Below are 25270 nucleotides of genomic sequence, written 5' to 3'. Positions count from 1 at the left end.
AAGTCAGTTGCATGAAGAACTAAAGTGAAAGCTAGTTACGCAAACACGACAATGCCCACTGGACCTCACTTAGGAGAAGCTGGACAACCTTCCTTACCCAGCAAGAGCATCTATCCTCACTTTTACCCCAACTGTGTGCATTACTGCTGGGGAGCCCAAATATTTCCTTGCTCACCACTTACTACATATAATTTTTCTAGAACTTTTATTCAGTTATAGAAGGCAAAAATAGTTTCTTCCTGATCTGTAAAGGCAGCTGAGAGTGAATTCAGTGTCCAAATTTGCTTTTTTGTATCACTTGACAAATGACTGTACCCTTGACTGGTGCAGGAATACTTTGCCGTTACTATATCAATCACTCAAGCATATTTATTTTGTTAGGTTAAAAATGAAAAAACAACCTTTCCCCTACTGTATGCAGAAAAACTGTTTAGACAGGACGAATGTATTAAAATATACCTGCAGTATATGTATTATATTATATCTGTAGTAAATGAGTAATTAGGATATTTGGGCATGCTCTTGATATATAAAGGTCTGCTGATATTCATAAAAGCTTTGGCATTGCCAAATTTCTAAGAGAGGTAAAATAAACAAGACTTAGATAGTGACATCTGTATTTCAAAATTCAAGGCTTACATATCCAAGAAAGCAAAGGATGTAGAATGAAATTATTCAATTATTTTCACGTGGAACCTTGTTAACAGGTTGTGTCAACAAAATACACAAAGATTAATAGGGGTGTGCTCATTAACATTTTGCTGTTTGCTCTTTGAGCAAATGGTTTTTACTTGTAGAGCCAAATGGTATTTTGCAGTTCATTTTATGGGACTGTGATAAGGACACTACCATACACGCCTGTTGGGAAAACTAAGTATAAAAATTGCATGATAAGTCCATTGATTGTACATATTAATGTATTAATTACATATTAATATATTTAGATTCTATTTATTTTTATCAAATTAGAATATACAGAGAGAGCTTTTTTCCCCACAAGTTAGATTTTGAAGCACAGGAGAATGACACAGTTCTAAGGGTTATGAATTTAAATATTACGTCTCAAGTTCTAGGACAGTCTTCATGGCAAGGCAGAGGCTGTTGGGCCATTCTGTAAATGGAGAATAACTAGAAGCTGCAGGTCTGTAGCCCTGCTCTCTCTTTTTCCGAAGTTCATGCCCACACTAGTCATCCGCCAAATATCCAAACATATACATGAGGTCATATAACTTACTCTGAGACTTGCCAAAGCCGTCAGTCATCAAATGGATTTTGCCTGAAGTGTTGTCAGCTATAAAAACATAATATAGTCTAATAGAATGTAAGTAAGTGCCAGGTAGGTCCTTGACACTGGTTCGTAACTGTGTTCATTCTTCAAGTCTTTTTTCCCTCTGTTTCATACAGCAAATATTCTTTCTTGTGTTTGGTAAGCAAAACATTTGGCTTACTAGTTGTAAACAGACCTCCTGATATAAAGTATTGTGTACAAATGTGAACTGATCAACATATTCTGAAACAGGCATTTGAAAGTTGCAATTAGTCTCTTCTAACAAAAGATGGCAGTGCACAGTTTACTTCAAAACTGTGATGTCCATCAGCAGAATGAGGGAGTCCTAAAACAGCTCCTTGTCTTTGTCTAGAAGCTGCACATTGAGATCAGTATTTGTTATTACTGATTAGCTAACACGTTGGCCATAGATCCTTAAAAGTATATGTGTTTCAACAGGAAGTGCCAACTTAAAAAACTAAGAGCAAATAATTCACAAAATAGTTGTGCAATTTTTGAATGCTAACAACCTCTCAGGGCCCAATTTAGACTTAATTTTGTTTATGAAAGCTGTTTTGCAACAAATAGGAAATGGAAGGAAAATAGTTCCAGGATTCTCTAAGATTTGTCTTATTGTAAATAGTACATATTATTAACCATTCAGATATTATTTCATATGCCTATTCATCAAAGTATGGCTTTTCCATGAAAGTTCCTGCTTATATTATACCTTTACCACAAAGCAGAGATTTTACATGTATTTGAACTTTTTCTACTGCTTTGTATCAAATTAGGTAGCTTTATATTTTAGTGTTTTGCTAAATTTAGGTATGAGTAATAATCCCATGAAATTAAGAGAAGCAACGACTAGAATTTCTTTACTGTAAAATATGGCACTGCCAACACACACACACACAAACTACAAAAGAAATCTGCAGTATATCTCTGATGCAGATCATAACTTCTGTCCATTACCATACCTTAAACTTAAAAGAAAGTCAAAACAGAACAAAACAGTACTAATCATGGTAATAAGAACATGCAAGAGTGAGATATCAGTTTAGATAACGCTGAGGAACAAAAAACGAACTACCTCAATGTAATGCAGAAATAAACCAAATCATGCATTTGGGGGCATTTTCTTATTTTAATAAGATCTAAGTTTAGAATATATACTGGTAAGAGTTTAGCCTGAATGACATCATCAAGAACTGAAATTTCCCAAGGCACCCATAATATTTTATGTTCAATCAAGCAAAGCAGGTTCAGATAGGTTTGGATCAAAAGTACAATATTCTTTGATTTGGGGGAGAGGGGTCACCCTGTCATTTTTTTGTGAATGGGGAAATTTCTAAATCTCAGAACATTTCAGGTATTCTTTCTGCTTGCTTGCTTAACTTTGTTTACTTGCATACAAACAAAAAGTCTGCTTTACAAACTTACTTGTTTTGGGTTAGTAGTCTTCTAAAAATACACTCATGCATGCCATGAGAATGCCTTTCTTGCTCTTTTTCAGTCCTTTCTATACTACTCCCCTCCAAAACAAGGAACTACCAAAAAAGAAAAAAGTGCCAGCACAACATTTCTATATTTTCTAAGAAGTTCCTTCTACACATCAGCAACGTTTGTACTGAAAGGAGTTCATTCATTCTGCCCAAGAGAAACTATTCAGATCACTGTGAAACCCCAGATGATCTCCCACGGTTCCTGATGGTTGCCATTTTGAATGTGATCAGCAACAATAATACGAAGTTTAAGAAGAAAAGTCATGACAAATTCAACTTAAAACTGTAATTCAAACACAAATTTGGAGTTTTATGACAATGACATAACAATTCAGACAAACAAATAATGCAATTTCTGAAAACAGCAATACTGATCCTTCTATTTGTAGAGGTGTCCCAACTTTTTTTATGTAGCTCACTAGGTCAGTATTACCAGCAAATAGGACAATGATGCATTGATAAACACTCATCCTCACTGGAAGATGGAAAACTGCATTTTCACAGGTCTCGGCACATTTTCACAGCAAGAAACGACCTTACCTCATTAAAAATACATTACTGCTTTGTTTATCTGTTCAGAAAGATGATTTTTAATGAGATTCATCTTAAATTACTGTATTGAGAGAAGCAGCGTATTAGATGGTACACATGGATTTCAGTCATATTTTCAGTGCAGTAAATCCAACAAAACCCTCGAGTCAAACAAAAAAATCATAATACACTAAAAATTAAGATTTAAAAATCATCATCTTATGGCTTTTATTCCCCTTTGTGTGTATTGACCTTGTTCTAATATGCAAGTCTTAGAGTTGGCAATTCATCCAAGTTTATAAAGCGGCTCTTCATTACATTTTGTATTTTTACACTATTTTTTCCCCTTATTGTATGTCCTACATTGATTTGCAAACAGCTTTGCCCCAGAGTTTTCTCTATTCCCGTCCCAGAACTATTGGCCTTTACCGTGCTCTACCCTGCATCACTGGTGGGCTGCCTGTCTCCGCACGCTCCTGTCATGGCAGCATTCGCTGGAGCTGGAAAGGAAAAGGAGGCACCAAAGGGACGCTTCAGGAAACCGTCCTCCCAAAGAGCCGAGCTTTCTGCTCCCTTGTTACTTGTGGAGAACTCTGCTGATTCCTGTCACAACCCCGACTGGCAGCTCTCTCCCAGAGGTAACCAAACAGTTCAACTCAGGAAATTCCAGTAATTGCATTATATTTCAGGTGCTGACAACATTCGTTTTATTGCCACATTCTTTTGAAAGTAAAGACAAAATAATATACAGTAATAATATACCAGAGCTGGTGGGAGAGGGATTGAATTTTATGCTCAAGCTTGATGCAAAAGTGTAACAAAAATGAGTTCTGTTTAGACAATGAATGGTAATCAACCACACTGCAAACTTCCCCACCATGACTTAAAAAGCTATTTGATTCTTAACGCTACTACTGTTTGTCTGCTACGTGAGCAAGTAAAATGGTAGGTCAGTTATATGAGATGACATGGGTTGTGGATGTCTTATCAGATACTGAGTCTTTCACACAAAGTATCAGAACAGACAACGATATATAGAATTAGAAATATTTTAAGATTTCCACAGGTCTTCCTTTTTAAGATACTAACTTGGATGTGCTGTAAATGTACAACTACTGTTAAACTTTCATTCATTAAAAGGATATTTTTAATCCAATGTGGGATCATTAAGGTATTTCAGGTAAAGGATGTTTTATTTTTATACTTTCTGGAAAAATACCACATATTAGAATTTGGAGAAAATCTTTGAGACCATTTTTGTTTCAGAATATTTAATTGACAACCAAGATACCTCACCATATGTCTAAAAATATAATTATGTATTCCTTAAGACCTCCCCCACACCCATATGCTAAAAGGCTAAACACAATAAAATGTAACAGAAAACAGATTTCAGAGTATAGTATTCCTGTTTATGGCCAAATTCTTTAAAATAAAGACTATAAGCTCTTATCTTCAATTCCACTTGTATGTTAATATGTTGTTTTCAGAGACTACTGTGGATAATTAGGAATCCTGAATAAGAGATGGTTAGGAACCCTGGTTTTGGCAGTTTAAAGACTTCTGTTGCTTGTCATAAGACTCATTACTCTGTTAATGAAAAATAACTTCTTTGAAACATGACCTTTGCCTTCTTTTATGCTGACAGGGTATCAAACTTGTGGGCAGAATAGGGAAAAAAGTAATGATTCTCAAGAAACACTGCGTTAGTAGTGTGATCTTCCACTAATACCTTCTCTTTGAGAAAGATTTATCACAAATATTTGTTGTCATCAAAGACGACTCATTTTAGCTCTTCTCCCCTCTACTGCTGCCCTTTAAATCCTTAAGCACTGTCTCTCTCATATTTGGCTTGACAAGCAGCTCCTCCTCTTCCTCTCAGGATATGTTTTGGCTTGAACACAACAGCTTCTTGTTTCTCTCAATAAAATGAGGTTGCTGCATGGTCCTGCCCTTTCCTGATACTTCCGACCCTAACACTGGAATCAATTTTGATTTGTTTTACTCCTCCCTCTCTTCCACTCCTGTTAAATTCAACCTGCACACACAATCTAGGTACCAAAATTAATTAAAGGGCTTACCTGTCCAGAGCATAAATGAGTATTTAGATGCCCAAGTCCAAAACCACTGCTTAGTTGTTGACATGTTGACATTAACTCCTGGAAGTGCTTAAACTCAAAAGGTTTAAAGGTCATGTGACGCCCATTGTATCTTGGCTCTTGGATCATAGCAAATCTGAAAGGAAATAAATTTGGACTCTGCTGTGTGTTCCTTCGCTTGTGTAGGCATTTGTATTACAGAGTCATTGGATAAAAAGTTAAATCAAAGATAAAAATCCAAGACTCCCACTGCCAGGAGAATGTCCTGACCAGTCGCTATTATAATACTGTTAAATAAATGGGTAAATTCTGCTCCAGTCTCTGGTAAGTGAGGGTTGTAGGCACTTACCTTCAGTTTTAACCACAACTGAATATATAGGTTTTGGAACATGTGAAACAGTCAAGAGTCTAATAAGAGATTGTCAAAAAAAAAAAAAAAAAAAAAAAAGAAAAGAAAAGGTTTATGAATTCATGAAAACTTTTTTCATTTGGTTTATTTCAAAATCCCAAAGTCTGACAAGTGTTACAGGAAAACTTGACAGTTCTTCAATTTTTACTACAAATAGGAAAAAAAAAAAAGTTAGAAAATTTCTGAAATGAAACATTCTTTGTCCCCTTAACCTGCCAAGTGAAACCGAACTTTCCCTTGGGTTGATAAAAATTAAGATCAAAGCTGTTTAATGTCAAACATAGTAGTATTTCTATTAAAACTTTCTTTCATTAAAAGATTACTGATCACTCAAAACTGTTCATCAATAGAGGAGAACAGAACAGCTTTCAAGCTTAGATTAATGTAGCTAAGAGCTTCTGTGGTGCTGCAATTTTAATTGTTTCAGCGTTTATTTCAAACAGCATGTATTTAACATGAAATAGATCAGAAATGCTCACTTCTATCAATAGTGTAACACTTTTAAAATAGTGTGAAAAAGTAAATATAGTCTTCTTCCATCTGTGTTTATTTTATAAATGGCAATAGAAGTAATGTAGAATAGAAGTGCAGATTACAATATGCAAAAATCATTTCATTTTAATTTCTGGTGTTGACTTGCACCAGGTGTTTTTCTCTATTTCCATTGAATACATGAGGTATATTCATAACATCTTGCAAAATAAGGCAGCTTTAAGAGTTTGGGAGTCTCAACAAATTACTTGATTCTGATTTCTGTGAGATCAAGGAGAACCATGACCCTGATTCTCATGCTTCCTCAACCTTTACATCGTGATTCAAAAATAATATTATATCCTCAGCTTACACTTTTAGAAAGCCATCAAATCTATCTTCCTTTCTTTAGTTTTATCTTATGTCTCCTTTTGTATCCCTAAATTTAAAGACTTGAGTTAGACTTGAACAGAAGACCTATATAAGAAAGGAAAAACAAAATATCCAGTTGCTACTTTGTAGGGGTTTCACAAAATTATTCCTGTAGTTTTGAAGCTTTTTGACAGCATGTGGGTTTAAAGAGCTAAGAATCTAAAGGATCCACTGGAAAACAAAACAATTATCAAATGCAACTCTATTAGCTTTCTCTCTCTGCTTTGGCAGTATCATTTCTCCTAACATCCTGGCTATAGCTCACAAACCTGGCTCCCTCCTCGTAAGAAAAAATCAGTTTTTATTATTCTAGCATAGCCTTTAAAATGAAAGACATACTACATAGATTGTCTCCTACCCAACCTGTTTTTTTGGAGCCTAATTGTTGTATGGAACTGAATGTGCCCCTTCTCTAAATAAATTGCACTTCAAATATAGTCTTTTTTTATGAAGTAATCCCACTTACGTTTACTTTTATAGGTACTATTTTAAAAACTTCATGCGAACAAACTGCAGTCAAAAAAGATACTCTAACTCATGTGAAAACAGCCACATAATCTTAATGTTTGTACTATCTCACATCTGGTATTCCTTTCTCTACATCTAGTCTGTCCAGTTGCCTATTTCAATGTTTGGTGCTGTCTATCTTCTGGTTGTCCTTCTAGATGTTCTGTAGTGCTGGCAATTTGCTTATCTGCTTACATGGTCAGTTTGTATAGTTGGTGCAAATGTAGGATCAGTGGTTCTTTAATCTCTTGGGGAGAAAAAGAAGAGTAAGATCCAAAGTTGCATTCAAAGTAGAGACCGGACTAGAAAACCATAATGGACATTCTGATCGGAGATTCTCTGATATAGATATGACTGACAAGTAGCAATGATGTTACCCTTGCAACTTGTCTCAGATCTTAACATATACCTTAACGTGTAAAGATAAAATCATGTTAAAGGTCCTACCCTATGTCCATGATAATTTTATTATTTGAGTTCCTTGATTCTCTAACTATATGACTCAAAACCAGTCTTTTTCTCCTTTTACACTTCCCCTATCTTATGGAAAACATATTGTGTAGTTTTCTTTTACACTGTCTTTCATTTAACTAACATCTGTTTCTAATTTTAGTGGTTGGGATTATAAATTACTAATAAAAAAAACTTAAGCAGATGTGAATTTCCTCCTCACGGTGAGATGGCAAACCTGGCCCAGACATGGAATAATAAAACTCCAAGTGTGGCAGTGGCCATTCTTTTCTGACTGGTCCTTCTGATGTTTATAAGAGATGTTTTGGATATTTGTTTATACTCTTTTACCCTTATTCACAGTACACATTTTTGAAGAAGCAAGGTTAAATTTGCTCCCTGTACTAAGCTGTTTCTTTGTATTTGGATGGGTTATAAATAAAATTCAAAGAATACTTCAGTCAGTGGCATATGACATGAATTTTAAAAGTTCTGTGCAATATCTTTGAACATTTCAGTTAAGTAAAATTCATACTTTAGTATCTCTTATCTTTTCTTTCCCTGCTTCTTTCCCTTTTTTCTGCTGAATATAATACAATAGAAGATAATTATTTTTTCTGTTTGCCAGGTTATTTTATATATTATTCTCTATTATTTCAGAAGTTTAGAAATACTTCAGTAAAAAAATGGGGAATGTGGCTGTATAGATACAGAAATCTAAGTCATTAGTCCTCTTAAATTGCCGAAGAGTTAAACTACTCAGTTGTGCAAGGATATGTTGAATTTGAAGTAAAAGGCTAAACAGTATATAGAAGTTGTCAATTTCATATCCAGCATCTACTTTATAAATTTTGGTGAAATAACTATTCATAAGATTAAAGTAAGTGAGTTTTCATTACAATTATGTTAAGGAAGAAAAGGTTAATTACCTTTGGATGGGGTTCAGAAATACCAAAACGCCTTAGACAATTCCCAAAGAGTGGATCAGGGCTATCCAAATGAATCGCTGATCAGTGAATATAACATGATTAATATGCAGCATCTTCTGTGGGAATATTTGCTATTTTAAAGGAAGAATTAGAGAAACATCCAGATACCATGTTAATTAGCAGCAAATAAATAGTTACAGTCCTGATGTTTATTTAATCATATGATAAAAAGAATGGCTGTATTTCTTCTTAGTAAAATCAAAATGTTTTTCATAAGGCTTGAACACAGTCATTTTCCCATATCTCTTTTGTCCAAGAGTAGTAAAATGATTCTGAAAATCCAAACTTCAGAGGAAATTTGGGTGATTATTTTTTTCTGTGACAGCCAAATGAAATAAAAATGACTACAGTTACACAAAATTCCATGCACATAAGGACAAAGAGGAAATTCCCTTCTTCAATAACAGTTACGTTTTGTCTAGTACAGTTAAAGTCATGTTTGTTAAGAAAATCAGGCCTAATATTTTCACTTAAATTTTATAATAATTTACCTTATTAGCATAACCTTTCTGTAGGGAAGTCCTATGAATGCTCTGGAAATTAACAAAACACTAGTCAAATGGTTAACGCTGAGGTGGATCCGGGTTCAGTTTTTTCCACAGACTTCCTATATAACCTCAGACAAGTCCTTCTATCTAGTTCAGATCTCTCTGTAAAATTGACGCAAAATGGTATTTTTTGACAAAGCTGGTTTTGTTCTGTTCTTTGAATAACCACACTGATCAGGACCCTCATTGGAAATGTTTTGTACTGGAATTACAACAGATTTCTTTTCCAGGGATTAGTCTATAATAGTAAGACACACTTTAATACATTTCGGGGGAAAGAATAGCTTTAAGGTTTGTTTGGATCTTCCCTCACCCTAGTTTAAAAAAATATCAAAGAGAATGACAGTTGGTAAATATGGGGTTATGATATTTCATAATTCTAAGTTCCAGAGTATTATAGTTCTCTCTCTGCTACTCTGCTATTATTCACCTGCACATACATCAAAATGAGGAAACAAGTGCTCACAATACAGTTGCTTTCTGCCTTCAAATATTACGCTAGCTAACATCTGCATTGCTGTTAATAACCAGCCGATATAATTAAAAATTCCTGATGGGTGAAACTCCTTTTCATGAACCGATTACAAATGTCAGCAATTGGAGTTTTGTCTATCTCAAGATGTTATGTGATTCAGCCTCAAAACTAGGATTTAAAGCAAAGGAAGTATCTTTTTATAATCCAGAAGAACAGAAGAAGAATTGATTTCCAAAGTATATTCTTATTGCAGAAGTTCCTAAAGTAAGTCAAAATTTGATTTCAGTTCCCCCCTCAATATGTAAATTAAGTAGCCACCCTGACAGACAAAATACTGTAACATGAGTAACATGTGCCTTTGAACAAGGAGGGGGGACACTGAATAGTTATTACAGACTCTTCTTCTGAGGTAATCGCCACAGAATAGCATTTTCCTTTATTGGGCCAACTCAAGAACAATTGTGTCTCTGATCACAAAACTGAACTTTGCATATTTTTGGATGAGGAAATTTAACTGAAATTATTAGGGAGATAGTTACAATCCCTGAAAGATGCTGACAGTATTGCTAATATTATGAATCACTCTGGTTGTGATTTGCTCTTACCCTTTTTTTTCCCTAATGTAATTACCATCCACTCAGTTCTAGGAAAGAACTGGACTTGTCTGGGAGTTTTAGCCTAGTTATTCACCTCTTTGATAGTAAGACTCAGACTATTACTTGAGAATGGAAGGTTTTTTTCCATCTACTTGATTAATTCCACTGAGAACTCCCCTATTGCTTTTTGGTTAGGTGCTACCATAGTGCTCTCTGTTTAGCTGAGAATTTTCCTTCAAGTTGTGTGCAGAAGACAGGCAGACCATTCTAAGTGCCATGTGAATCACAGTCCTTCATTTGACCACAACATTTTTAGGCATACTTTTAAAAAATGTCAGCTTTAGAAACCTTTCATGTGACATTTATCTGAACAACTGTAATTGTAAATGTAAATGTATATAAATTTCAAATGAGAATAAAACTTCATTCTTATCTGTATAAATATCAAATGAATGGTTGTTTCCTCTGGTACTTACAGTTCTGAAAGGGTAGAGGTCAAGTGAGGTGCCTCCCCTGACAAAGGTTAACGGAGGTGATGAAGAGGGATATTGCAAAACTCTAAAGAAACCGCTCTCACCTGTACACTGGGGTTTGTTGCCCTGAGCAGCTCAAGTTAGTGACTCACAGACAGAATCCTTCTAAGGCATCTTTACCCTCACCCTACACAACATTTAATTCCTGCTTCCTTCCCCAAACACTAGTTGTATATGACTGTCAGTGTTTAGTATTTTTGTTTATTTGGCTTTGCCCTGTGAAGAAGTATTCCACTTGTCCCTCTTAAAAATTAGTAAAGCTTGCTTCCTTTTATTTCTCCTCCTCCAAATTTTGCTCAAATACCTGTTATGATGGATGATGTGATTTTGTGCATAAACACATGCACTGCTTTTTTTCAGGGGCTCGGTAATTATTGTAAGCATTTTCTGTGAATTTCTCTGTTTTTCCGTTTGGTATTTTTTCTGGAAGAGAAAAAAATAAAAATGCAGTATAGCCTCTTGCATTGCACAGGGTGACATGTATGGAAGTTTCCACTGAAGTCAATAGCCATTTGTGCCCCATGTCTGTTTCCACTTAGATCCTAATCCTCTAAAATTATTTAGGTGCCTACTTCTCACAGACAATTCATCACTACATAGCCAAAGTATTCTTCTACAACTCTGCCTAACATACCCTCTGCAACCTTCTTTTCTCCACATGTTAATGCTTCTTTCAGGGTCATAAAAATTAAGGGGATATTTTCATGACCAGCTGGGTAACTCCAAGCCTTATTTGACTGTGAGTTGAAGGGGTATCTTATCACTCACAGTTCCTCTCATAAACGTCTTCTATATTAAGCTTTACTGTTGGATCAGAAGGTTGTTGCAATAACAATGGCCCCTCTTTGCCCGAACCTACTGATGCTAAGTTTTACAATAATACTTACTCATTAAAAAAATAACAACACACCATTATATTACTGCACTCAATGCATTACAAGGTCACCACTTTACAAGTCCCACATTTAAGCACAAGACAAGTTCTCAAACCGGTTGTTCTGCTGCCACCTCCCCACGTAAATGCTTCTGCAGCTCTCAGCATTCTCCTGCAGTATCTCCATTTTGTCAGCACGTGTGTGTGGACTTCATGCTGCCACGTTGCTCAGTGACCTGTCTCAGGCCTGGGCTCCTGAGGGATTCTCACCTGCTTGTTTCTAGACCCTGTCTTTCGCATTAGGCAACTCGCAACAGATCAGCACATCAGGATCACGGGGGCTGACTGACTGATAGTGGTGTGAATGTATATACAATTTATCTCACAGCCCTGTGGCTGAAACATCATCTGGGGACATTTACTCTCCTTATTTCTCCACATTTGGGTATTCCACTTACCAGCTAAGCACTCAAATCACTAAGCCATTAGATATTTTATAATACGTCTCATTCTCATACCTGTTTGAATGAGCGATACAAAACACTTAAAAATGACATATATTTTAATAGGGGCAATGTAGATATAGAAGAAAATGTCCAGATTCTGTTTACCCCTTGTACTGAGAACCATAACATTTGCACTTTGTCAGACCTGTTTAGTTTTTCCTCAGGTATCACTAGAACACAATTATTACACAAGCAAATTTTTGGTTAGCAACCAAATGATTTTGCTATCAGTAATGTAAAATTACTACATTAATGACTACAAGATCGCAACAATTTTCCAAAACTTGTCCTTTGACATCTGAAAAGATCCAGAAGTCAGTTTGCCCATAAATAAGACCAAACTGCGTTAGATCTCTCGGCTTGGGAACCCATAGATTACGATACATGTAAATAAACCAAGCAAACAGATTCTTCATCTAAAAACATAAAAGAGCTCCTGACATGTTTCAGTTTCCCTCAATACAATCTTTTTAAATGAAAACGTAAGCATCCACATCATAAATACTTCCTGTCCATAGCCATCACTAAAATGCTAAGTAGAAAACAAAGCAAAAGGCTAGTTGTTTAGAAATGCATACAGTATTCCCATATAGATCCTAAATGAAATATATTGGTGGCATGCCTAGCACTATTATTAAGCTGGAAATGCTGAAATTCACAATTCCAAATGCTGATTCTCTTATACACTGTAAGTGGAGATGGTGAAATTTAAATACAATGAGAAATGCTATATTAGAACATCTGCTTTGTGTTCATTATCATCCTGGAATGATACAATTATGGGTTTAAGAGAAAGCAGAAATTAGGAAAAGGGCTGCTATGTCATCTCAGTTCCCACCATAATTCCAAACAAACAATCCTAGCAGGTGAACCACAGTGCAGAGAAAAAAAAAAATCCCAGCCTTCAACAAGAATAAAAAAAAAATAAAAACTTGAAGGTTGAGGGGAACACTTGTTGCATGCCCCGGGTAGCAGTCATTTCACTGACCCATTGCAGTATCTTAGAAGACTGCTTCTAATGTGAAAAGCCCTCCATAGAAGCCAAATCCTGATGAACTGCAATGACCATATATAATTTCTTCCTTGGCAGTTTCTTAGGATTAGAACTGGGAAACAAATACCTCAGGCCCTTCCCTTCTGTCATTTCTTTCTTTGCCATTCCCTCATTGGAAGTAGAATTCCTTTTGTATTACCGGGGACTTCATCATCAGGAAAAGCCTGAAGCCCCGTTCAGAGTCTAAAAAGTGTCCTTCTTCTCTTGACAACTGTAAGCTGCACTTGGGATCTGCCTGCAGTTGAGAGCTGCATCTTTGGTTTAGAGCACTCCTTGTCCAGGTGGCTGGCCTGGGAGTATCCATCCTCAGATAACCAGATATCCCCAGGATAACCTGGGCATTAAACCGAGCAAAGGATTCCACTAGGCGACAGGGCATTTAAAATTAGGTTTTGTAATGCTGACCAGAGATATCCAAATCTACTTGTGTTTTCCTCTCTTGGTCCTTTACCTAAAATAATTGTTTTCTATCTCAATTTCACTGAAATTTCACTACTGCACAAGCAAGGGAGTTTAGATTGGATTCATACAGTTAGAGAATATCTCATGGTACTATTTTCAAGTAAGCAGTGGGTAAGGCTGACATAGAAGGGTCTAGATACGGGCTTGCATCTCTTCTTTCCCATGAGATATAGTCAATTCAACTTCTTTTTCTATTCAACTCTGCAAACATAGGAAGATGTGTGAAATGAACAAAGTATGTGTATATAAGCGTGATGGGTAAAGAGTGTTGATGTTGAACCTGAAATGAAACTAAGGAAAGCATATGATGTGTGAAACATATGGCGATGCATATGTATGAAGTTTGGATCAGGATATGCATCACAAAATAGTAATAGGTTTTTATTCTGGGAGAAGAAAGTGATAAAGCAAAGGGGAATAAGAACTTCACACTAAAAACAAGAGAAGCTGGAATCTCCTTCCTCTTTGCTGTTTGGCATTTCCTCTTGAGAGAAGCGGAGGAAGTATTTAAATATTTTATAACCTTCATTATTGGAACATACATCTCTTTATTACATTTTTGGAAGCATGTGCTCTATTTGAAATCAATATAGATGTATAAATATTTTTAGGACATCATTATTCTCTGTATGTAGGTGGAGAAGAACATCGAATTAGCGAGATCCTGCTTTTGTGAGTAACAGAGCAGCTGGCGTTATCCCTCCTTTCCCTCCACCTCCCTGGCAAAGGGAAAACACCTCTTATTCTCCACTTTAATACCCAGAATAAAATAAGAAATGGATTTGGCTTCTCTCTTTTTATCTGCTTCTCCCAGTAATACTGAAATTGCATCTGCCATGTTTGCAGATGTTTTATCAGGTCCTAGGGAAAATGTAGAGGAAGTAAAAAGGAATGGCATGGTAGTGCCACAGAACTGTAGAAAATAGAGGTGGAAAAAGATCTTCTAGTCCACTTTCCTGCCCAAATGTCCGTCTGACTTGTTCTTAAAGACCATCAGTGATGGAGACTTGAAAATGTCATCTAATCTTCTGCACCCTTTATACATAAGCATGCCAGTTCACCTGCTTACCAGGAAGAGCAGCTCCTCTTTATCTGGAATTCAAAGAAAGCTACTCAAGATCATTATTTGGAAAAGGTTTCAAAGACTTGTTTTCCCCTGCTCTATATAGAGATGTGGCAATAGAAGAATGGATAGCAGCAGATCCTATGGCTTTATTTTATCCTACGGAAGCCCTGAAATCTTCAAATTCTTTTTTTTCCTACTATTTCATATTTTTTAAAGATATTTAGTAAAGTTTAAACTTCCTAAGGCTCAGAGGCCTGTTCTGTTCACCTGTCACGTGTACTGTCTCTCCCTGACTGCATGCTTTGTTTGCATATTTGAAAAGAACAAGATTTGATGGAACAGCACTGAGCTATTGTACCTGAAAATCTGGCCCAACATTTTCCCTGAGAAACCAGTACAGAAAGATAACTTCATCTGTTCAGAAAGTATGGCCTCTTTCTTGTTACTCATCAGTAACAGAAGAGCACAGTTATTTAAATCTGACCAGAAAAGAAGACGTTGTCATGATTCAGAAAAGGTTTGAGTCTAGGTGAAAGTGAAAGTAGAATATAAACAAGCCATAAAGCAAATGCTGTTATTTTATTCTATTCAGCAAGCTATTTTTACTTGGAGATTGAGACATGGAAGTACCCAAGTTAAGCTGATCATGGTTGACATTGCAGTATATTTTGTAATTACTCCTGTTATAACTCAAAGCATTTGGAGTTTCTTTTCAAGGCTAACTCTACATGATCCAGGCAAGTAGGGATAACCATAAGATCCTAAAGATATTTGAGCTCTTGATTCTAAACCAACTAAATTTATCTATCATTTAAGACTGTAAACTATTTTGCTATTTTTTATGCATCTGCCATCAAAGCTTTATCTTGAAATTTAAACATAAATTAAATTTAGAACTGGATTAGACCATTAGAAAATATGTATAAAGTTAAATTTTTGCTTTACGCATCTAGTTTGTATTTTAGAAAGATACAGACCAGCTACATTCAGAAGCACGAATCTCAGTTTTGAATGGCCTGTATGTTTTGGAGGAGTTTGGAGGAGTATGGGGACCATATGCAAATTTTTAATCTAGAATAATATTTGGGATTTTGAATGATGCCATATTCACTGCTGTTTGAATTATGTGCTTGGATAATAGCCATGGTAATCTGCAGATAGTGAACTGTGTTAACAACCACTCCGAAGAGTCTCTAATGCTTGTGTATTTGCAAATCCTTTCTGAATCCCTATCTTGTCACAATTAACAAACATTAAAATTGAGGGGACTAATCAGCTTTGACTTGTCTTACTCTTCTTTCTAGCTTATTGGGCAAATATGTAGTTCTCACTCCTTATGTCTTTCTAGCTTTCTTACTGTAACTAATCTGGCTGTTCCTGCTCTCTCTTCCTTCCCTTGTGTCTTCTCACAGGTAGAATAAATGAAAAACAAAAAAACCTCAACCAAACACTAAAAAGCACACAAAAGAGCTGCTACAACACATAACTAATAAAACCATGTTAATCCTACTTTTGTTCATTTGTTTGCACAATGCATCTCTTTTTGAACTTGTAATCTTAAGATGTCTAGAGGAAATGAACGTGTCTTTTTACATAACTGTACAGCTCCCAGCACAACAGGAACTAGACACTGATTAAACCCTAATGTCTTACAAATGCTACTTCATCATCATCATCATCCATACAAAACAAATACATTTGCTGAACAGTAAGCATACTGAATAAGCAACAACATTTAATAAATCTTCTGACTTTTACTTCACTAACAACAGCTATGTTAAAATAAAGTGACACTAATGTAAATCTGGAATGATTATTATTTGGAATGACTATTACTTTTAGTGGTACTAATCCAGATTGATATAGATGTTAACTGAGGACAAAAAAGTTTAGAATCTATAGGAAAACAATAGAATAAATGTGTGTTAGATGTACACATTTATTTTACCCAAGCTGCAAAATACAAAGGCAATTCTCTAGAACGTGAAGCTCACTGATAATCTGATACGGCAATATACTTTAATTTTAGAATAGTTATCTACTGCCTTTCTGCAGATGCACATGTTGATTAAGTTGATTTTGATGAATATATTACTTATAAAGCCACAGTACTAAATGGTCATGACCTGCAAAGGCCTAATTTCTCGAGATTTTGCTTCCAAACTATTTATCAGATTTGGCTACAAGAAAGAACTGACTGCTTGTGGGAGAAGTGTCACTTTCTGGTCATTTGAATCCAATTACGAAATACAGACACGTAGAACATTCCAAAATAGCATAGCTGTCGCTATGACTGCATGCCACTTTTTTCTCCATATCATTGGTTTTAGAAACATCACACAAAATGAATTGCATCAACCTTTTGTTTCTTTTTCTATCCTTTTTTAAGGCAGCCTAGGAAGTTCCTGATAGAATTGAGATGGAGCAATAAGTACAGATTTTCCTGAGTGTCCCACAGACACGTAAGTCATTTGGTTCATATGTGGGTGGTCTTTGACATACTCAGCTAGCTCTGTTATAGACTCTGTAACACATCCAACCCAATTAGATAGACGCACAGTATGGTCTTTACAAAATATCATTCAGCCATGTATCCCTGCAACAAGCAATTACAAGCCAACTTAGGGCATTGATTTATTTCTCATTGCCCTACCAATTTAATGACCTTTTGATTTATGCTGATTATGGAAGTCTCTTCTTGGCAAGCAAAGTAATTATCCATCAATCTTAAATTCTTTAAGGGAAGAAAATGTTTATTTTCTGTCTACATAATAAGTTTTATGTCATTTTTAATGTCATGACACCCACATGCACTGAATATATATGTAGTGACTGCTGTCTCACAGAATGTCAATTGAAAATGCAAATTGACAACAGGCATAGTTTCTATTGTCTGAATATTTGGCATTATATAATGAAGATGGTTAAATCCTCTGGAAACTCATTCATTATCCTAGTACGAGAGAACGGACAAGTTTTGTGGTCCAATCATGAGGCCCTACAGAAAACTCAGTGAGTAAAATAGCAGATTTTGTTTGAATTTATTTAAATATCACTTGTACAAACAGAAGATGGGGAATGACGGGATGGATCGTGCCTCAGCTCAAAGGGATGAAGCACAAGACTTCTCATTGTCCCTTCTGCCACTGTCTTTCTATGATTGATTGATTTGGAGCAAGGACTCCAGCACTGTTTGTTTGCTTGTTTATTTATTTTGAAAGGAAGTAGTTGAAAGAATTCCCTTGCACACATTTTGAGCTTGATGGGAAGATTCACAGTTCGTAAGAGCTACTATGGATGGATGTGATGGCTCAAGTTGGGCACAGGAATGAAGAGAGAGGTTCCAAAGTGATCTGTATTAGTGGTGCAGACGAAATCAGCATCAGTGATACAGAAGAAATACTAGTATTACTTTTGTCATACATTGAAGTTACTGGAAATTATAAAAGGAAACTCTTCCACTGCTCAAGAGCATAATGTCAAGGGATTTTGGATTTTACAGCCATGCATCCGCAATTTGCCCCTGAAAAAATGGTCATTAATTTGGCATGGATTTGGTTTTCATATTTGGGGAGTTACTTTATTTCTGAGCCTTTCATTCTCTACTGTAATTCTCGAAAAAAGATCCATCAGAGACAAAAATCACACAGAGATTAAGATCTTGCAGAAATTTAACAAAGAAAAAATGCCACCCTCTACAACTCAGGGAACAGTGCTAACTCCGTGCAAGAAAGGCTGATACAACTTTTCACATTTGACTTCCGGTGTTAAAGAAGTGAAGAAAGAAAAAAAACAGACAAGCCAAGAAATACTCTTACTCCCTGAGATATCCTATTAAATGTTTCTCTTAAAGTTAATGCCAACAGAAATGACATGTTGCATGCACCTTGTTAGACCTTCTGAAAAGGAAAATCTTCATGCTATCTCAGTGCAACACTACTTGTCATTGGACTGGCCTGGTACAGAGACGACGACAAGTGAATGAGTCCCACCCACACCTTTCATTGCATAGGAAAACTTTTTTTCATCCAAAGAGCTTTAGCACATTTCTTTTTCCCCTAAACAAAAGTTGTTTTCAACTGGGAATGAAACCAACCCAAAAATTCTAATCTAACCCACTTCCTCTCCTCAGAAATCACTGAAGTAGAGCAGAAGACCAACCTTGAATGTCTTTTCTCACATTCTCAACAGTAACCCATTGAAATAGATAAACAACTGCAAATTTTGGAGTTGACATGTCATCCATGACATGGAATATGACATGATCTCTGAATACTGTAGCTTAGCTCCTCAGCGGGATCATGCACAATTTAATGGAACACTTCTAGTCCACGGAAACTAAGAATATTTAGTCCATTTACAGGCAATAGTACTTCTTCAGCTGTGTAAGAAAAGAGATCATAGAAATCTATGAAACATAAAGGACCTGTCTTCCCCTTTCCCAACTGCTAGCCCTATGGGAATGTAATTGCTGAATCTTTGATGGAATCACTACCTATTTATCATAAGTATTTCCCAGCCTAGAGTGACATGTACAATTAAACTACAAGAACTACAAACTTCCACCATGCTAATAAAACTTCCCTGTATTCTGCAGCATGAATGTTGTAAGGCTTATCTCTAGATTTTCTCTGAATGAATAAATATACATGAGTGTATATTTCAATTTTTGACTTTATCATTTTCTTTTCCTGTACCACAAACAAATTCCCAGTATCTCCCTGTGCCAGTTTGATTATCTGAACATTATGAGGCCATAGTGAGGACTCTGCCCTAATTCTTGTGCCCTTACGTTACATCTTCTTACACCAGGGAATTAAGTGAATGGGAATCTATTTCAGCGTTTATGAAGGAGAATTAAAGAGAGCCAAGACCCAGTCTCTGTCTACAAGGCCAACTGGAGTGGATTGATTTGGATCTGCACTGCTCAAGGCTAGACCCTCTGGGGGTAGATCCACATCCAGAGCACCCAGCTTTTGGACCTGGATACCTTCTGAAGTGCCCCTTTGGTCCTAATACATTATCATTATTGTGCACTTTTTAAATCTCAAAGTGTCTGTAATAATGCAATAACTGTGTTGCAATCCATCAGGTGATTTTTATAGCACAAAGCTGAGGCTGTGAAAAGGACCAAGGGCATGAGGGGGCATCCGAGGGTGCTAAAGATTCTGAGGGAGTTTTCTTAAAAGACTGCGCAGATAGAGGACGCTAAATTTGATGCACTCTCATTCATCCTGCTTTTTGAGAGCACTTCAACTCCAACTTTGGAGTGACCCAAAGTAAAGCCAGGGACCCAGCTGGATGATCAGAGATCCAGTGCTTGAACCTGCTTCCTGGCCATTGTTAGCAGTTCAGATATACCTTGTATAACTGGGTCTAAAATACAGGTAACACATTTGAATTCAGCAGTTTTTACTTCCTATGTATTTCTTGAACATATACTGAGAAACAGTATCTAACTCTTAGAAAATATTGCAGTATTAAGAACAACAGCTTTGAATCAGGGCCGAAGTATAGAAACGGATACAGGACTACAAATAATTGGGGACTGGAACATAAAAATATAAGCATTGCCAATCAGGTTCAATTTTATGGAATTAAATGTCATCAAACAACTTATATAGAAACTTTTTCATCATTCACGTAAAATTCTTAGATTTTAGATGTTTCATTTAGTACTGAGCAATATAATTTTAAAGCAGGGAAAAATAAATATAAAACAGAGGAAACTGACAGATCGCAAGCCAGGACGTTAATGGGAAATCTTATTAATTGGAGTTTTTTCCAGTGTAGTCTGATGAGTTCATTTTAATGTTTATTGCATTGATTCAAAAAATTTAAAATTGTAAATTTGAAAAAAAGAATTGAAAATTGAAAATTTCTGAGGTTGTTTGATAAACTTGCATTTTAACACAACTAAATGCAAAATGATGCAAAATGATGCACGCCGGAGCTTATATTGTAGGCCTCATTCACAGAATGCATGAAGATATCTTTAAAGATGTGAATCTATAAAAGGCATCTGGGGTTATCAGTACTCCCGAAAGTGATGCTTGGCTAAAATATCTAATTTAATCCTGGCATTCATAAAATGAAGAGCACTGATTAGGATTGATGCTGCAGTATCTTCTGAGATTACTGGATTACTGCATTTAATTTTGATGGTCATTTTTCAAATGAGGTACAAAGTAAAGAAGGACCACAAGAATGATTTTACAGTTAGAAAATGTGGCCATCCATCACAGATTAACAGCACTACTGAGAAGAAAGACTGGAAAACTTCATCCTAGTTCATATGTACTCATATGCTTAAGATCTTTAAGCATCAGACAAAATACTGACAAATGAGAAATTGTACTGTGGCAGTTTATTTTTTCTCACCCCTGTTCTGCTTCGAGTTATTGCCCTGCAGCAGAATCTGCAGAACACAACCTCTGCAATTTCAGTTCATAATTCAGATCTTAGATTAAAATCCTTTTTTATTGGTCATTCAGGTTAAAACGCTAGTCTGAATGAGGCTGGCTAAGACAAGAATGCACGTTCCCCATGCACTGACTCCAGAACAGAGCAATAACATCAGGCAAAGGAACGGGGCGCAGAGCTAGGAACAGAAATGGCTGAAAACGCTGAGGCAAGATTTCCTAGTTACTCTGGTCTGATCCTGAACACATACTGTGGAAGTGGAAAGCCAGCAATGCTATTCTTTTGTGATACTACAGAAAGAGCATTTTAAAAACAAAATCTAATGCAGCTCTGTGAAAATAACTGCTAGGTAGCCTGAAAGTAGTTGGGAATTACTTTTTTTTTTTTTTTTTTTGCAGTCAAGACAACACAGTATTTCATTTTTCTTGGCAAAATGAAAGCCAAAATAAGTATGTCACATGAAAGCTTTATTCATCCTGCTTTTTTTGGTAGGTTTCAATGACTTGAAGTTTTAAATTAAATTCAGGCACATTTTGTAACAAAACACAAAAAGTAACATGCTTAGAATATATAAATATTTCAAACTCACAAATTTCTGTATTTTTTCAGAAGAGAGTATTTGTGGACTATGACATGAATTTGCAAATATTTTTGGACAATCTCAAAAGCATTTATTGTCCAACTATTTTAATATGTCTTTAACAATTAGTATAGTCTAATATGAGACCTCCGATAGCAAAATGTCTATAGGTGTGTGGTGAATGCATTATCAGAGTCAGGGGGGTTGTGTCTCCAACTGAGAAGTTCTACACCTCACAGATTTCTAAAATCTTGTATACACAGAGCTAATCTTGCATGCACCATGCATGTAATCCAGAAAATTTACAATATTATTCTAATGCTTTTTCCACTAGTTATTAAAAGGCATTCTAAACCTTAACTCCATCTTTAATACATACTGTGCCTTTCTTGGAATACATGAATATACTGCAATTTACAGCAACTTGAAACAGTTATTTCTGTCTATATTTCTGCATTTGTAATCCTCCTTCAGAAATTAATTCCTACACCATTGAAAAATTTCACTGAACATTACCGAGATCGATTTTGGAAAAGTTTTCCTTGAAAGACAAGTACATAACCCTATTTGCAAGACTGTCTACCCTGCTTAATGTTCTCATATACCTTCCTACTGAGCTATCTCTTTTTAGGTATTTTTTAGGGACCCACCACTTCATATCTAAAAGCAGAGCAGAATTTTTCAGGGCATAGGATTTTACTATAAAACAAATCTTTGCCTTGTAGGGTTTTTTCCTTTTTTCTATGATTCACTCAAACCTCCCAAAAGGCACACAGACTTAGGCAGCTTCCTCCACCCTTTATCATGGCAGCACATCATACCCCAAGCGTACAAGACCTAAAAATGGATTGTTTTTGTAGATGCACCAAAGAGATAGAGGAAAACACAACGGCATTTAAAAACATGCTTGAGATCTGCACAGTGATTCACCAGTTATTTTTATACCAGAAACAGAATTGATCTGAACGTTAACCATGTCTCACATATCTTAGGTACGTGTTTTTTGCAACTATGCATGAGGACAGCAGAAAAGAAAAAAACACTAATATATTTTGTTTTCACCTACTGTTTCTCCTGCCCTTCATCTTTCCATTCTGCAGCATACAATGAAGTAGAAGATAGGAGGCAAGAAAACTGTAACAACAACTGTGGTATGTTTTTTCTCCAGATCTTTTTTGTTTTTTAATACTAATAGCATTCCTACTATTTACTGTTTCAAACTACTTTATCATGAAAAATATAAGAAGGTTTGGTTATATTGAAAATGTCAGGGACTTTGGGAAGAAAACATGAAAAACAGATGTTTGTTGTTTAATGTTACAATGTAATTAAACCAATGGGACTAATAGTACTTATAGGTCATTACTTAAGAAGCAGCTGTTCCTCCTACCTCCCACTTCACTGACTGGATGGTATATACTTCCCACCCCCATAACAGTATCTCCTTGGCAGCATAAGTTTCCTCTTTCTAGCAAATTGGAAAGTGATCATAACACGAATTTAAAGGAACTATTCTCAAACCTTTAATGAACAAAGGTTGCTACACACATGGCTATTCTTTACACACATAAGGAATATTAGGAATTTGGTCAAATTCTATTAGCTTTGACTGGTCAAAAATTTGACCATCTTAAAATTTGATTGAAACCACTATATGCATAAAACTCGTATTATTGTAAAGAAACTCACATTAGTTCCTTGAGAAAGTGAAATGTAGCACTGGTAAAATCTAGGCTAAGTTACAAGTACTACAGTACTACTAAGTTACAAGTTCTACAACTGTAGAAAATTTATCAGGAGGAAAGATATAGTAATTCCATTTCTTGAAAAAGACAGAACATGGAGTATTTGTACAGATGTCAGCAGCATCAAGAAATGGCTACTGGATTATTAAAGTTTACGCTTCCAGGACAAGGCTAGGTTCAGAAACATAAGGACTACCAAATAGTACCTGATTTATCATCTGCCAAATCCAGCTGCCTAACTTTCATAATGACCAGCCTCTGATAAATGTGAATCCTTAACTACAAGAGACTTACCTTCCCTTTATAAACTTTTCCTGCCTATGAATTCCAGGACTTGTTTACACAAGGAAATTAATATGGAGATAGCTACAGTAGGAATGATTATGCAGGCTGCTTAATGAATATATCACTCTTAGATGATACCATGACTCTAAACAGACTAAGCAGCTTCCTACCTGTCTATGTAGGGACTTAGTACGTCGTTGCTGGCTCATAACAAATTCTTTTCTTAGCTTTCTGTAAATCAATCTGCCATTACAGAGTAGTTCAAAACCCCTCACATGGTTAAAAGAAAAAGGTGCTCTCCCTATCTGTTAAGCAGCTGACATTTTTTAGTTGCTATGAGGTTCTTGATCTCAGTGTTAACTTGAGAAACAAGTGTCTTAAATGGTGGTGAACATACAGAGATCAGAGAAGGAAGCAAACAGGGAAATGCGTCTACCATTTCTGACCTTTACCAGAGCTGAAAAAGCAGTGGAGCGTAAGTAACTTTAAGGCTACTCAGACTTCGACATACTTGCTTACACAGGGAAAATACTGTATCACAAAATGTTACTCTTTGTGCTGAACATGGTGTTAGAGTGTTGCAAGTAAGGTCAGAACTTGGTGCTCAGACAATACAAGTTCTCAGAAGAAGCCACACAATTCATACATACATGCTTTCAATTTACAAGTACAGTCTGTTCTTTCAATTCATTAGCTCGTACTTTACACTCTGCCAAATTGCCAATTATAATACTCCAAAAAACATATAATCTTGAGCAAATTGTAGAGAACAGTGACACTCATAACAATAGATTAATGCCAAGTATTTTAGTATTAGCAGAAGGATATAAATTACGTGGTTTGGTTCAAGGAAGTAATGAATCAGATGATTTGAGGTTCATTTTGGTACTACTTGTTTTGGTTTGATTTAACGTTTTGGTTATTTTTAATGCCATAGATGAGATTCTTTTCAATTGTGATTTTGCCCTATACAAAGTCCCATTCCAGGAACTCCCATTTTTGTCATCAGCCTAAGGCACTTAAAGCCTGATGTTCAAAGATGCTGAGAGCCCTTCATTTCTCCTGGTTGCAGTGAGAGCTTCAGCTTTTCTGCATTTCTTTTGTACCTTTCCCAATCAGCAAGAATCTGAGTAAGTACCCTCATACCTCACTGAAGAAAAAGGGAAATGAAGATACATAGCATCATTCAAAAGTGGACTCTACTACTCAGCCACAGAACTCTAGGCCCATCCCATGCTCTCATCAAATTGTAAAACTCTCACTGATCTCAGTATTCAACATCTAGCTGCCGAATCCTTGATTTTTCTTAAAAATAGAGAAGCAACTTTAATGTCAGCTTTGCACCCTAACATGAACAGATGTATTTTTGGGTCATGAGAAACAGTCCTTTGCAATGCAGGCATTCAGAACACTACAGTACACTTGGCTACCGTAGTTGACAAGAATTTGCTATACAGATATTC

At 35.9% G+C, this 25270-nt stretch overlaps 1 long non-coding RNA gene across 1 annotated transcript in view; it reads right to left on the bottom strand.

Moving 5' to 3' along the window:
• Positions 1-3689: 3689 nt before the first annotated feature.
• Positions 3690-25270, bottom strand: part of LOC135328507 (uncharacterized) — a 62404-nt gene continuing 40823 nt past the window's right edge. The window contains exons 2-5 of the long non-coding RNA XR_010389457.1: positions 11117-11235; positions 8601-8731; positions 5385-5538; positions 3690-3803 (exon numbers count right to left, since the gene is read on the bottom strand). This is a non-coding gene — a long non-coding RNA (uncharacterized LOC135328507). The remainder of the gene's footprint in view (positions 3804-5384; positions 5539-8600; positions 8732-11116; positions 11236-25270) is intronic.

The sequence above is a fragment of the Dromaius novaehollandiae genome, chromosome 5 (assembly GCF_036370855.1).
Source record: "Dromaius novaehollandiae isolate bDroNov1 chromosome 5, bDroNov1.hap1, whole genome shotgun sequence".
Lineage (NCBI taxonomy): Eukaryota > Metazoa > Chordata > Aves > Casuariiformes > Dromaiidae > Dromaius > Dromaius novaehollandiae.
This window is presented reverse-complemented; position numbering and strand designations above follow the sequence as displayed.